The following is a 12,114-nucleotide window of genomic DNA, read 5'->3' on the forward strand; positions in this document are numbered from 1 at the left end:
TGCTATAACACCAGTAGTGCAATTTTTGAACTGTCTTGGTTTGAAAGACAGGTATCTGCTAAGAAACCTCCCTCCCTCCAATTTATAATAATTTTTAAATTAAAGAGACTCTCAGGCAAAGATATGGGGATAGGAATAACAATTCTTTACTGGTGTGTGTGTGTGTGTGTGTGTGTGTATATATATATATATATATATATATCAAGGCAAACAAAACAACAACAACTACGAAATCAACAACAAACAGAACAGGAACCCAGTAACAGCTCTTTTGGTTGTGGATACCTTTCCTCCATGGTACAGTTATCGTCTTGGCTACCAGGCAGCGCCAGCCAGCTCCCGGTGAGCAGGGGGAGGTGCGGTGACCCCGCGTGGCTGGAGGGGTGCCGGGGGGCTATGGTGGCTGCGTCCTGGATGAGAAGGGTGGAAGAGAGACTCTGCTCATGGATCTTGGGGCAGTGTTGGTCCCGATACTCCAACAGGACGCTTGGAGTTGGCAGGCTGAAGCGGGGTTGCGGTATCCCACAGCCAAGGAAGAGCAGCTCGCGGCGTAGGTGTGGCAGGGCGAGGTTTTCCAGCAACCGTCCTTCTCCAAGCCAAACGAGCGGGAAAGCCAGTGACTGCCCAAAACCTCTCCTTCACCTGCCCCCTGATCTCGCGGTGTTCTCCCTCTTCCTGCCCCCCCTTTCCTCCTCTTTCTTCCCCTTTCCCCCACTTTCCCCTTGGCACTGGGGCCTAGTCAACAGCTTTCTTAATATAACAATGGGGAAAATTCCACAGCGGGAAAAAGGGAAAAAAACAAACCCCAACGGCAACTCTTACTTTGAAGGAGGGAAATAACATATATGGATAAGTTAGAATTTTCAGAGCAAAGAAAATAGAAAATAGCCATGTGAAAAGTTTGAATATCCTTATTTTGCAGAATAATTAAGAGCCTTCCTGGGGCTTTTTGGGTGCTTATTTTGAGCCAGTCCAATTAGAAGGCACATCTAGAAAATGTTCAGACTGAGTTATGGCTAAGGTAACTTCACTTATATAAAAGGAAATGAGAAAATAATTAGTAAAGCTGGCTGGGATGGTTTAGGGCTCTTGGATTTCTCTGCAAACACTGTGAGGAGCTTATGCCAGAGAAGATTAATAGCTCCAACCCGAAGGAAGCTGCCAGACTTGTTACCAACTCATGAGTATTTTATCATCATGGCCAAGTGGGGAAGGCTGCTGGGAGCTGCTGCCTGTCATTCTCACCTCCCTGCATGTTCACAGGACAAGCACAATGAGCAGGGTTGTTTCTGGACCTCGTCACTTTAGTTGCACAAAATTGGGTCCTTGGGATGCTGGATTTTCCTGCAGCCTTCACATGGGTGTGGACAGACTGTTAACTCTTGTACCTCTCTGCCTATGAAGCTGAGAGCATGTGACAATAGTCTTGCATTAAGAGCTAATCTGAAGATTTCCTATATTAAGGGGAGCTGCCCCCCTGCCACTAGCCCTTGGAATATGTCACAAGGCTCCTACAGAAAATCTTAGAAAATGAACATGAATTTCTGTGATTTCCAAACAATGAAAAGTGAATTACCCAGACTCCTGTGGTGTTTAGTGGAGGAGCAGAAGCACCCAGTGCTCTCCCCTGCATATGATATTTTCAAAGGAACAAACTAGATCACTCTCCTCCTGATGACTAGAAGAAAACCTAGCAATGCAATGTTTGGGAGACAATGCAATAATGGCTTTGCACATGGAATACTCACTGGAATCACAGCAGTAATATAGCTTCATTGCAGCACTGGAACTTGATTGGATTTGCCAGCATGGGGTCCTTTTGGAGGCAAAAAAAAAAAAAAAAAAAAAAAAAGGCTGAAAACTTACAGCTACAAAACAGGAAAGAACATTAATTGATGCTGTAAAATGTTCTGATGTAAACTCAATGCAGTACTTGAAAGTGAATTAACGAAAACCCTCTATGTCTGGGAGTAAAATTGAAGTGGTCAGATTGTCCTGAGGGAAACCCAAGTGACAGTGAAAAGAGTCTTAGGGACACTGCTGCTGCAATGCATAGTGGGACTGGCCAGCAGGGTTTCATGTCAGATCAAATCACAGCTGTGAGTTTCTGCACAATTTTTTCCATTTTTGCTGTTCCCATGGCTATCAGAGGAATGTGTACTGTCCTGCTCTGTGTGTGAGAAAACAGATGTGGGAGCTCCAGGGCCAGGAAAGAGGTCAGCAAGAATAAATCTGATTTCATGGCTTGCTGCTGGATACTCACATAGATGCTTCAGTGAAAATCAAAGTCCTAATTCTCAGGGAACTGTGGAGGCTGATAAGCTTGCCACAGCTCTGCCTTGGAGAGATGTCCCTTGAATGGGCTGTGGAGGATGATAAGCTTACATCAACCCTCCCCTGGAGAGATACATCTTAGATGGGCACATCCTCCTTTACCATGGTGAGCTATCCCAAGGGCTTCAGCTATCCCAAGGGCTTCAGCTATCCCACCATGTTTTGGTGCCCATGTTGATTCTTTGCAACTCATTAGTCCCTCCCCCTTTGGTACTGCCCTTGCTTTCCCCATAAAACCCCAGCTTTTCCCCATTTCATCAGGGAGCTGTTGTCCCTGGCCCCCTTCACAGAGCTGCAGGACATTAAAGGCTACCTCTGTGGAGCAGCCATACGACGCTTCTGTCTCTCTGTCCGAGTTGGCCTGGGATAACCTCACAAGGCAGACCTGAAATCACAAAGCTGAAATTCACTGATAAGAGCTGATCACTTGCAGCTGCAGGCTGTCCCCACCTTGCTGAGGTTACCTGGCAGCCAGAGAAGTGCCAGTGAGCCCCCTAGATGGCTGTCACTTGCAAAACCTCTCTCTAGGAAGGTCGTGTCGGACCAATGGACCCTTGGCGGTGATAGGGAACATTTTGCATGAAAATCACTGTGTAAAGTGCTCTCGGATGTCCACCTTTTCCATTCTTGCCAGAGAAAAGATGAGATTTACTTACTGGCAGTCAAATACTGCAGTGCAGAAGCCCAGGAGTGACTTTCAGGTGTTGAAATAGAATTTTATTGACTTGAGTTCAGTGTCAAATTGCAGAAGAAAGGGCTGGGACTTCATATGCATCTTTCCTTCATGTTGTCTGTTGCTTGGTGCACTTCTGAATCATGGGTAGTGTGCTGGCTTTAGAAATTATTAGAAGATTATAAGTAATGTAAATGTTAAAATCAGCACTTTGATTATGAGGCCCATTCCTGGAGGCTCAAAATTAGGTAGTCCAAACCTAAGGAGCCCCCTTGTAATTCTGGGCTTTCTCCTCTTTCTACCCCAAAAGCACAGCAGGGTGGTGGTTAGCTTGAAGTGGGAATGACTTTTTTAAAGAAAAAAAAGTTTTGGTTTTCTTTGTGAAACAGAGGATCCAGCAGCCACCTTTTGAATTGAATGTGTATTTCTGTTACTGCCTACCCAGAAAACCTTCTGCGGATACTCTCAGATGCCCAGTGATCTAGAAAGTTTGTACTGATTCTCATGAAACTGAAATTTTTGGGATCCTTTTCTTGGAAAAACAAGAAAGGAGGATGGGGGAGTGTTGCTGCAAAAGGGTTACAGAGTGGCGAAAGGATACAGCAACAAGGCACTCCCTTACATGGTGCAAGAAAGAGCAGTTTATTGAAGGAAGCCATGGCTTTAAATAAGACAGTTCATGAAAAACAAAATACAGACAGTTCATTGGTCAGAGAAAGAGACACCTTTTGTCCCTGGCTTTCCCACAGATCCAGCAGGTGTTTGTCTTTTGCTATAATTCTTTCTCTTGTGTTTACAGTAGAGAAAAGCCTCTAGCCTGGGAAAAATCCTGGCTGGAGAGGAGAAAGTTTCACAGCCTGAGGAAAAAGACTCATAACCTGAGAAAAGGCTTGGCAAACTTTGCCTGGGTGCCTGGGCTTTCAGTGGTGTCCACAGAAGAGGAGGTATCTTTTGTTTCAGCATTGGTTTGAAGTGGGATGCTTCAAAATTCTTTTATTCCACTATGGACAGGAGTTCCATTTTTTTCTCTATTCTAGAAAATGAGATTTTCCAAAGCTTTTAGATTTGCTAGGAAGACAAAGGCACTGAAAACTTTGAAATGCTTGAATATTACAGCAGCAAGGTCTTCGAAACTTCAGAAGACTTTATATGGTATATGGGATAGCAGCTATTCGCTCACTACTAAAAAAGAAAAGCAACTAAGTGATGAATGTCTGTTCTTGAAATGAATGTTCCCATAATCACCTTGTGATTCCATTAGTGGGTTTTGTGAATGTTGTTCATTCATTCTAGTACAGGAACTTGACTTAAATTTTGTGATATGTGATCATGCCTTCAAATCAGAATGCAATTAGCCCACCAAAATAGTTTAAATTTTATCTGTCTCTAATAATAAAGTGTATAAAACTAGATGAATTTGAAAACCCACTATTCCCCTTGTAACACACTTCCCCCTTTCCCTATGCCAGCCTCCTCCTCCTCCTCCTCCTCCATAAAAACATGGAATTAAATTTACTTTCTCTTTAAGCTTTGGGGAGAATTCTTCCTGGAACACAATAATACATGGTGCTGGTTTTCCGAGAGAGCCATAGATATTTAGTTACAAGATAAGTGATCTCATTATGGGTGGAACAGCTACTACTTTATGACTTAATAAGTAGGGCTGGAGAATTTGTAGACTTTTGGTAAGGTATGACTTGATGGTAGTGTGGGAGGAATCACTTGTTTTGGTATTGTGGTAGTTTCTCAGGAGCGGTGGAGACCCCACAGGGAGCTGGCCCTGGCTGTGTCCTTCAGGATCTCTTCCCCAGCATCTCACCCTCAGGCTACTTCCAGGCTTCTCCCCCTGAGCTAACCAAGGCTGTGGTAAAGACCAATGCGTCACACAGTGTCCCGAAGACTCAGAACTGATGAGCAACCAGCAGAAAAGCAGTGCTGTGAGTGCAAGGAACTAAAGCTGCTGTAGTGGTGACAACTTTCCAAAGCCAAAAATAGACCCTCAACCTATAGTTTTATGTTTATTTCATTGCTGTCTCTTTCCTTTGCTCCTGAATTAAGAGCTGCACTGGACAATTCAGGACAAATTTTCTTGCTCTAAAGGTGTTGAGCTGAGAGTTGCTGAGTGGCTGTGGAGCTGCTATTAGAGAATGGTGCATACAGGTAAAAAAACAATTGAAATTCTGACATTCAGATCCTCAGCTCTGAAAACCCAGCTACTTTGAAACTTGACTTACAAAATCAATTATCTGTTAAATGAAAACTCACTTGTTTTAGAAAGTTGAGTGCTACTTCCTTATCCAGAAAATCAAATTTGTTCTAAATTATGATGATCCTTGCTTTTTAAAGAAAATACAGTGCTTAAAATTCTGTGTGCAACAACTGAAGCATTTTGAGGATAAATAGAAAACTTAGAAAAAACATTAGTATGTTTTGTTTACCATTATTGTTTAATGTGCAAGTTTTTTCTTTTTTAAATTTTTGCAGTAAGAACAGAATTTGTTCTGCTTCTCTAAAGAGGAAACTTTATTGCAGTTTGCCCCCTGTACCACTTATTTATGTGGCAGAGAAAACAACGACAAATGAGCTAGAAATTTATTTTCTTTAGAGATAGATTGGAATAGGGAAAGCATTTTCTACCTGAGGTGCTATGCTGGTTATGCACTGAAACCTAATGGAAGGAGGGTACATTCAGAGGTTATTTTCTATGAGAACTTCTTCCGTGAATTGATGGGACTAATTGGAGGGTGATTTGGTTATTAACAGCCTGAAAAAACAATTGAAGAAGTTAGTTTGATCTGTGATTCACATTTTGAAGCAAGTAAACCCCTCCCCCATGTGGCCCGGGCCAGGCAGGGGTGGGATCGGGAAGGCGCTGGGCTTCATTTTTAACCAGGGGCCCTGATGGCCAGCGGGAGGAGAGGCGCTTTGCTAAGGTATTAGCCTTCTTCTCCCCCCTGCTCCTCCCCCGGCGTGGCCACAGCTCGGTGGGACCCTGCCACCAGCTCAGAGCAGCCGTGGGGAGGCGAAGCCTGCCCAGCTGCCCAGGCGGCCTGGGGGGAGGCAGCGAGGGCTCTGTTTTGGCAGAGCCCTTCCACACACTTGCTCCCTGGACTTTGCAGTTTTCATCCAGCCCTCTCTGCGTGGCCTGGGCGGCATGAGATCCTGTCATGGCTCCAGTATGGTCTGGCCCAGCCGCCTGCATTTTCTGTGTGAAATTTTAGCCCTTCCAATGCTCGGATAAGACTTGCAGACCTTCTATCCTCTTTTGAATAAGAGGAGATAGAGCAGAAAAAATACACCAAAGTTAGTGAAGTAAGAACCAAGTTTCCAGATAGGAAGTGAGAGGAATGTTACATTTGTCTTTACAAATAAGTTGTAGATCTGTTGGTAGATAAAGTTAGTTTAGAGATAAAAGAAACAATGGGAGGGATTACACTGATTGGTGAATGGAAAAAGAGATTTGCATTTACAAACAAACTGTAGGTTTGCTGGTAAATGAAATTGGGTAACAGGAGATGAAAGAAGCAACAGGGGGGGAAACTATGAATTCTACAAGAATTAAAAATTAAAAGGGAGGGTTATACATTAGAGGGGAATGTCAGGTGTCAGGCATTCTGGGAAGTCTGTGCCTCTCAAGTACCTCAGCCAATGGGGAAAGATAGAGGGAAAAGAGGCCGGGAAATTAGGATAAAAAGGGAGGCTGCGTCCTCCAAAAATTTTAGAGATCCCAGGGGAATGCCCCATGGCCTCTCCCTTTATTCGAATAAAGCAAAAAGGAATCCTCTGTCTCCTTTTTGGACATAAACCTCTGGTGTTTGTGGATTAATTTTCCTTACAGGAGTGATTGAGAAGACGCTGTGAAATTTGGGTGAAAAATCTTTTTGCAAGCTATGGGAGTGGACTGTACTGCACTGAAGATTCCTATAAATCATGGAAAAAGACACAGCAGGGTTGAAGTGTTTGGAAAAAAAGATCTTTTGCCCAGAGGGAGAGGAGGGACTTCTGTTCCTGAGAATGAAGTATGGACAGAGGAAAGAGAGATGAAGTGAATTTATACTTTTGAACAGCTTACTCTTAAAAGTGACACCCCATGAGTTTGACATGGCCCACAAATACAGCTCTGGGAAGGCTGTGAAGATGGGAGAAGTTTCACGATTTTGCAGACTCCTGGGTGGCTGCTATTTGTGAAAGTGAAGACTCGGGAGAACGTTATTTTTCTCTTAGAAAAAACCCCTATTGCCAAACAAGAAAAAACTCTTCTCCCTGAAGGGAACTGAAAAGATTATTTAAGTGAAGGACTGACAGAAGTGTCTCTATATGTTGTTGTTAAAAAGGTGTGTGAAGGTGGGGAGATGAGGGAGTGGTCTGAAAATCTTATTCTGAATTTATTATTACTTTCTTTGTGCTGTTAATAAAGTTTTTCTTTATACCCATTTTAAGTTTAAAGCCTGCCTTGTTTTTGCTTCTAATCCTATCTCACAACAAAAAAATGAGTACACTAAAATTGGTAAACCTAAATTATAACATTTATTAGTGCATTGGTTGGAAAATTCAAACTAAATGAAGACAGGTGCATATTTTCTAGGAGGTTTGCTAACAGCAACAGTTGTTCTGCAGAGCTCTCCAGAGATCTGGACATCCATAGGACTGGCAGCAGCAGTGTTTTTTCATGGTGATATCATTGCATCTACTTGGAGAACAGAAAAAACTGAGACATGAGTGATAGGGAAGCAGCTGGGATCTCTGGGAGATGGCATTGCTGCTTGAGATCTGCTCCCAGGTGGTGATCAAGCAATGATCAGGCATGAAAGATTGTCTAGGGTTTCTCTCTGGAGCCTGGCCTCTAATTGAGATATTTTGGGTAGGGAAGTTGTGTAAATAGGGCCTATAAATTTTCAGAGGATTCTAGTCTAAGAATTTCCCTTCAGATTTTTCTCAAGTTGTTTTCTTTGACTGTCAGCAGTATTAAATATATTTGGCCCTGTACTGAACTTGGATGAGCACAAAAGGCATAGATAGGACTTTCAAAAAAGTGAAAGCAGAGAATGGTTGAAAAAGTAACAATTGTTTATTATTACTAAACTCATGACTTACTGCTTCTCATTTTGATGGATTTTTAGTTTTAGGACAATTGAAAGGTACAACTTACAAACTTCTTCAAACAGAGGCTCAGCAAGTATTTTTGTTACCAAAACATTTCTTCAGCATAATGGAAGAGCAATGACTGTTGCTGAAGAGTGTCCTACACATGGCATAATACAAGCATTACTTTCATACGGATTCAAGTTCTAGTGTGAAAGACCATGGCTATGGCTTTTGGTGGGGAAATTTGATCTTGTCAAGTTTGCCTCCACTTGAATATGCTTTGATTACATTTACTTGCTTTCTCTTTGACATCTTCCCTTTTTCACCATAAGAATAGTGCTGCTGAGTTCTGACTTTAAAAGATCATTTAAAAACTAATGAAAAGCAAGACCAAAACTCTGTTATGTGCCTTCCCAAGGAAAGCGTCTCTGTGGCTCCACTAGCACTGGTGTCCTCTGGGCAGAAGGGACAGAGGGCAACACCATGGTTTCATTTCACAGCCTGCAGCATCAGGGGAGCATCCTGCATCCCTGTACTCATGTTCTGTCATATCCCCACATACTGGGACACTCATGACCTCTGTACTTTTTCTCAATTGAATAGTATACTGCAAATAATGGAGATTGCATTTTGGTCTTGCTTATTGGTCATGGAATTACAAGCTATTTTAGAGGATTTCTAAATATATATTAATATTTATGGTTAATTAAAAATAGTATTTAACACTTTTCAGCCAAGAAAATCATGCTGAATAATTCAAGGTTTTATTTTGCATTTGGAACTAGTAAGTGCTCATGTATTAATAATGCTTTATAAGTATTGTTGAATTTCCAGTTGCTTCACAGTTTATATTCAGCCCCACAGTGAGCAGGAATGGGGGGACAATAAAGCAGAAGAGCAGCTGTGGCTCATGGTATTGCCCTGTCAATAGGTAAGGTACCTCTCGTTAAATATTCATAGGAGAAACCTGCTCCCTGGGCCATTAAGGAAGTACCAGGAAGAGCAGAGCCTGGCTCAGGGTCTCTGAACTCAGCAGGGAGTTTTGCCTCTCAGCAGTGATCAGTACTGAGCAAGATGCCTGTGGGCACTGGAGCACCCCAAGGACTTGGAGTGAAAAGTGTGCAGGATGCCTGTTTGTCCTTCCCAGGAGCTAGTCATGGCTTCTTGAAAATGTGCTGGGATGGACCAAAAGGTTTCACTTTGTGAAATGCAGTCAAAAGCATTTCCTTTTTTTTTTTTTTTTTTCTTTTTTGCTTGCTGGGAAAACTGTGTTAGCAGTTGTCCTGGTTTGAAGGACAGGTGTCTGCCAAGAAAGGCAGAAATTTTCCTTTGAAGCACAGACCCGAATTCCACTCCCCCCAAATATTATAAACGTTTGAATCAAGGACTCTGATGCAGAGATAAGGGGGTAGGAATAACAGCTCTTTTACTAATATATCTAACTGTACCAGCAGAAACAACAGCAGTTGTTAAAATTACTAACAAAACAGAACAGATTACTCGGTTCCAGTCCTTTCTTTAGCTGTGAGCACGCTCTCTCTCGGCGGGAGTGGAGGCGGGAAGGGGCGGCCGCGGCCGTGCCGGTCTCAGGGGGGAGCGGCTGAAGAGGGCAGCTCCTCGCTCACCGTTGGGTTCTGGTGCTCAGCTGTGTCCGCAGAGACTGGAGGCTGGAGCAGGGCAGATGCAGGGCAGGTGATGGCAGAGGGTCTGGCTCTCCTGTGTTCGGCCGCGTGGCTCCAAGACCGAGGGGATCCTCCTCCGAGCTCCCGGAAACACAAATCCCCTCCGGAAGCATGAGAGCCCCTCCCCAAGCCGATCCCACCCACCCCTTTTGTCCAGAGCCCGCAAAGATCCGCGGTGTACCCAGCAGCTCCATTGGCATGACAATGGGAAAAATTCTTTAAATTGACACAGCAATAGGAAAAAACACTCAACCCCCAACAGCAGTGAAAATTTCTGTGAGGAGTAGGGGTGGCTGGGGCAAATAAAGCCTTAAATCTTCTGCTCAGACTTCTCCCGAGTGACCCTCTCCAAGACACAGGTAACTAACTCCTGTAGCATTTAAATATTGGCATGTTCTTGGCTTTCCCTCACATATCTGTCTAATGGGCAGATGGCCATGGATCTATGTTCTTTCCCAAGCAATTCCTGTGAGTTTTCTGCAGGAGGAGTCAGGAGCAAGACATTATGTTGTAATCCCTTCAGGCAGTTTGAACAGGAAGACATCTCTCACTGCCATGACAGGTTCACTGAGCTATCACTTGAGAACTTCAAAAATTAAAAACCGCTGTTGAAATCTTTTAGGCTGCTGTAAGAATGAGTGTATGTAGCCCTAATGTGCTGAAATAGAACTCAGTGCTGCTCTAAGTAATGGAAAGAAAAGTGACATATTTAAATACTTGTTCACCAGACCAAAGTGGGCAAGTTAATTCAATACATTGTGTGTAGATATAACAAGTACAGTGGCAGACCACAGGAGATAATATTTTTCAGATGCTCAGTAGTTCAGCTTGAAAACATATTGAGTGGAAAGCATCTAATTTTTCCCTAGAAAGTTATCAACAGTCTTGTACTTTCCATGTGGAGAACATATGCCTTGTATCTCACAGAGATGTAACACCTGGTTTGTGGGTTGGACTATACTCAACTCTTAGTTTTTAGATTGTTTGGGAGAAAGCGTGAGCAGTAACACTGGATGTACAGAGGGGTCAGTTCTCCTGCACAGAAGTCCCAGTGATGGGAATTTTTCCTGTTCCCTTTCCAGGGGCTGTGTTGGCCCCTGGTTTATTTCTGAGCCTGGGACTATGCAGTGATGTTGAGTTATGGTTCTCTATGTAACCAGAGATTTCGTTTAAGCACTGTCTCTCCCACCTATACTGGCTGGGATTCAGAGAGGGCTAGAGGGTTTTGCTATTAGAGTTGGCAATGTTCCACCTTGTAGGCCTCCAAAATGTATTCTGCAAGAAGTTTGCTTAATGAGGAAAAATATTGTGGATTGAAGGGAAAGAAAGAGATCTAACCAAATTGAAGAGGAGACACGCTGGGCTTTGTGTTTGGACAGAATCACCAGTGCAGCCTTGAAACTCTCTAAATTAGTTGTTTTCAGCAAGTTGAGATATGCTTGTGTCACTGTGCCCTGGAAAGGCCTGCAGCACTGTCTAAATGAAACAGTTTTGTGGTCTTTTAGACAGCTGGAGATGGTGTCCTTTCCGAGGAAATTCCTCCTGAGGCTTGGTGTCTGCCCACACATGCACCCCTGCATGTCCACATGCACACAAACCCTGGTTTTGCCTTTTCTGTTCCTGGGTAAATACAGCCCAAGAACCAAGGTGATATATTATGGGGTAAATGCACAGCCACAAACTGCAGAACTCAAGATACTCAAACGTCTTCACTTAGGACCTGAACATGGAGGTAGATGACCTGTGGCTCATAACTCTAGTGGAGTTTGTAAGCAATTATAATCCGTCAGTTGTCTACTGTGCATATTTCTTCTGGACTCCCTGGAGTTCTTCCCTGGCATTCACTGGAAGGAGACAAGCATCATGCTGATGAGTGAAACAGAAATAAGAAAGCCCACAAGAGCATCCAACCACTCTCTTTGTGAGGAGGAAGACAAGTCACAGCAGCTGCCACAGACTGAGATCCTGTGTGTGAACTCTTCCTCCCTGCCGTGTGATACACATCTCCTCTTCCCAAGATATCCTGTAGGAAGTGATCCTGTCCAGGAAACAGATTTGTGGTAACTCACTCATGTCTGCAGCTGGCCGTCTGGATGGGGAAAAGCTTTGGCCTGACATTGGTCATGGAAATGGTGAGAGTAACAGGTCTGAGAGGGTCAAAATTTGGGCATTTGCTTAACGGAGGTCCAAAGAAACTCTTAAAGTGGCTAACTCTGGACTTCATTTCAGATATGTATTTGCATATATATATATATATATATATATATATATATATATATATACACACATATACCTACCTACATATATATATATATATATATGTATATATGTATGTATGTA

General features: G+C 43.2%; 2 long non-coding RNA genes across 3 annotated transcripts; both read right to left on the reverse strand.

Annotated features, from left to right (window-relative positions):
• Nucleotides 1-739: 739 nt before the first annotated feature.
• LOC130254703 (uncharacterized) lies at nt 740-3,249 on the reverse strand. 2 transcript variants are annotated; one of them, XR_008840798.1, is made up of 3 exons: nt 2,991-3,249; nt 2,648-2,719; nt 740-1,816 (listed from the first exon to the last, which is right to left on the reverse strand). It is a non-coding gene; the product is annotated as an uncharacterized LOC130254703 (long non-coding RNA). The 2 variants fall into 2 exon arrangements; XR_008840799.1 differs by having other exon boundaries at nt 2,648-2,733.
• Nucleotides 3,250-3,630: 381 nt separating this feature from the next.
• LOC130254704 (uncharacterized) lies at nt 3,631-7,159 on the reverse strand. The gene is made up of 2 exons (XR_008840800.1): nt 7,080-7,159; nt 3,631-5,771 (listed from the first exon to the last, which is right to left on the reverse strand). It is a non-coding gene; the product is annotated as an uncharacterized LOC130254704 (long non-coding RNA).
• Between the last annotated feature and the right edge of the window lie 4,955 nt (nt 7,160-12,114).

This window comes from Oenanthe melanoleuca, chromosome 6 (genome assembly GCF_029582105.1).
Source record: "Oenanthe melanoleuca isolate GR-GAL-2019-014 chromosome 6, OMel1.0, whole genome shotgun sequence".
Classification (NCBI taxonomy): domain Eukaryota; kingdom Metazoa; phylum Chordata; class Aves; order Passeriformes; family Muscicapidae; genus Oenanthe; species Oenanthe melanoleuca.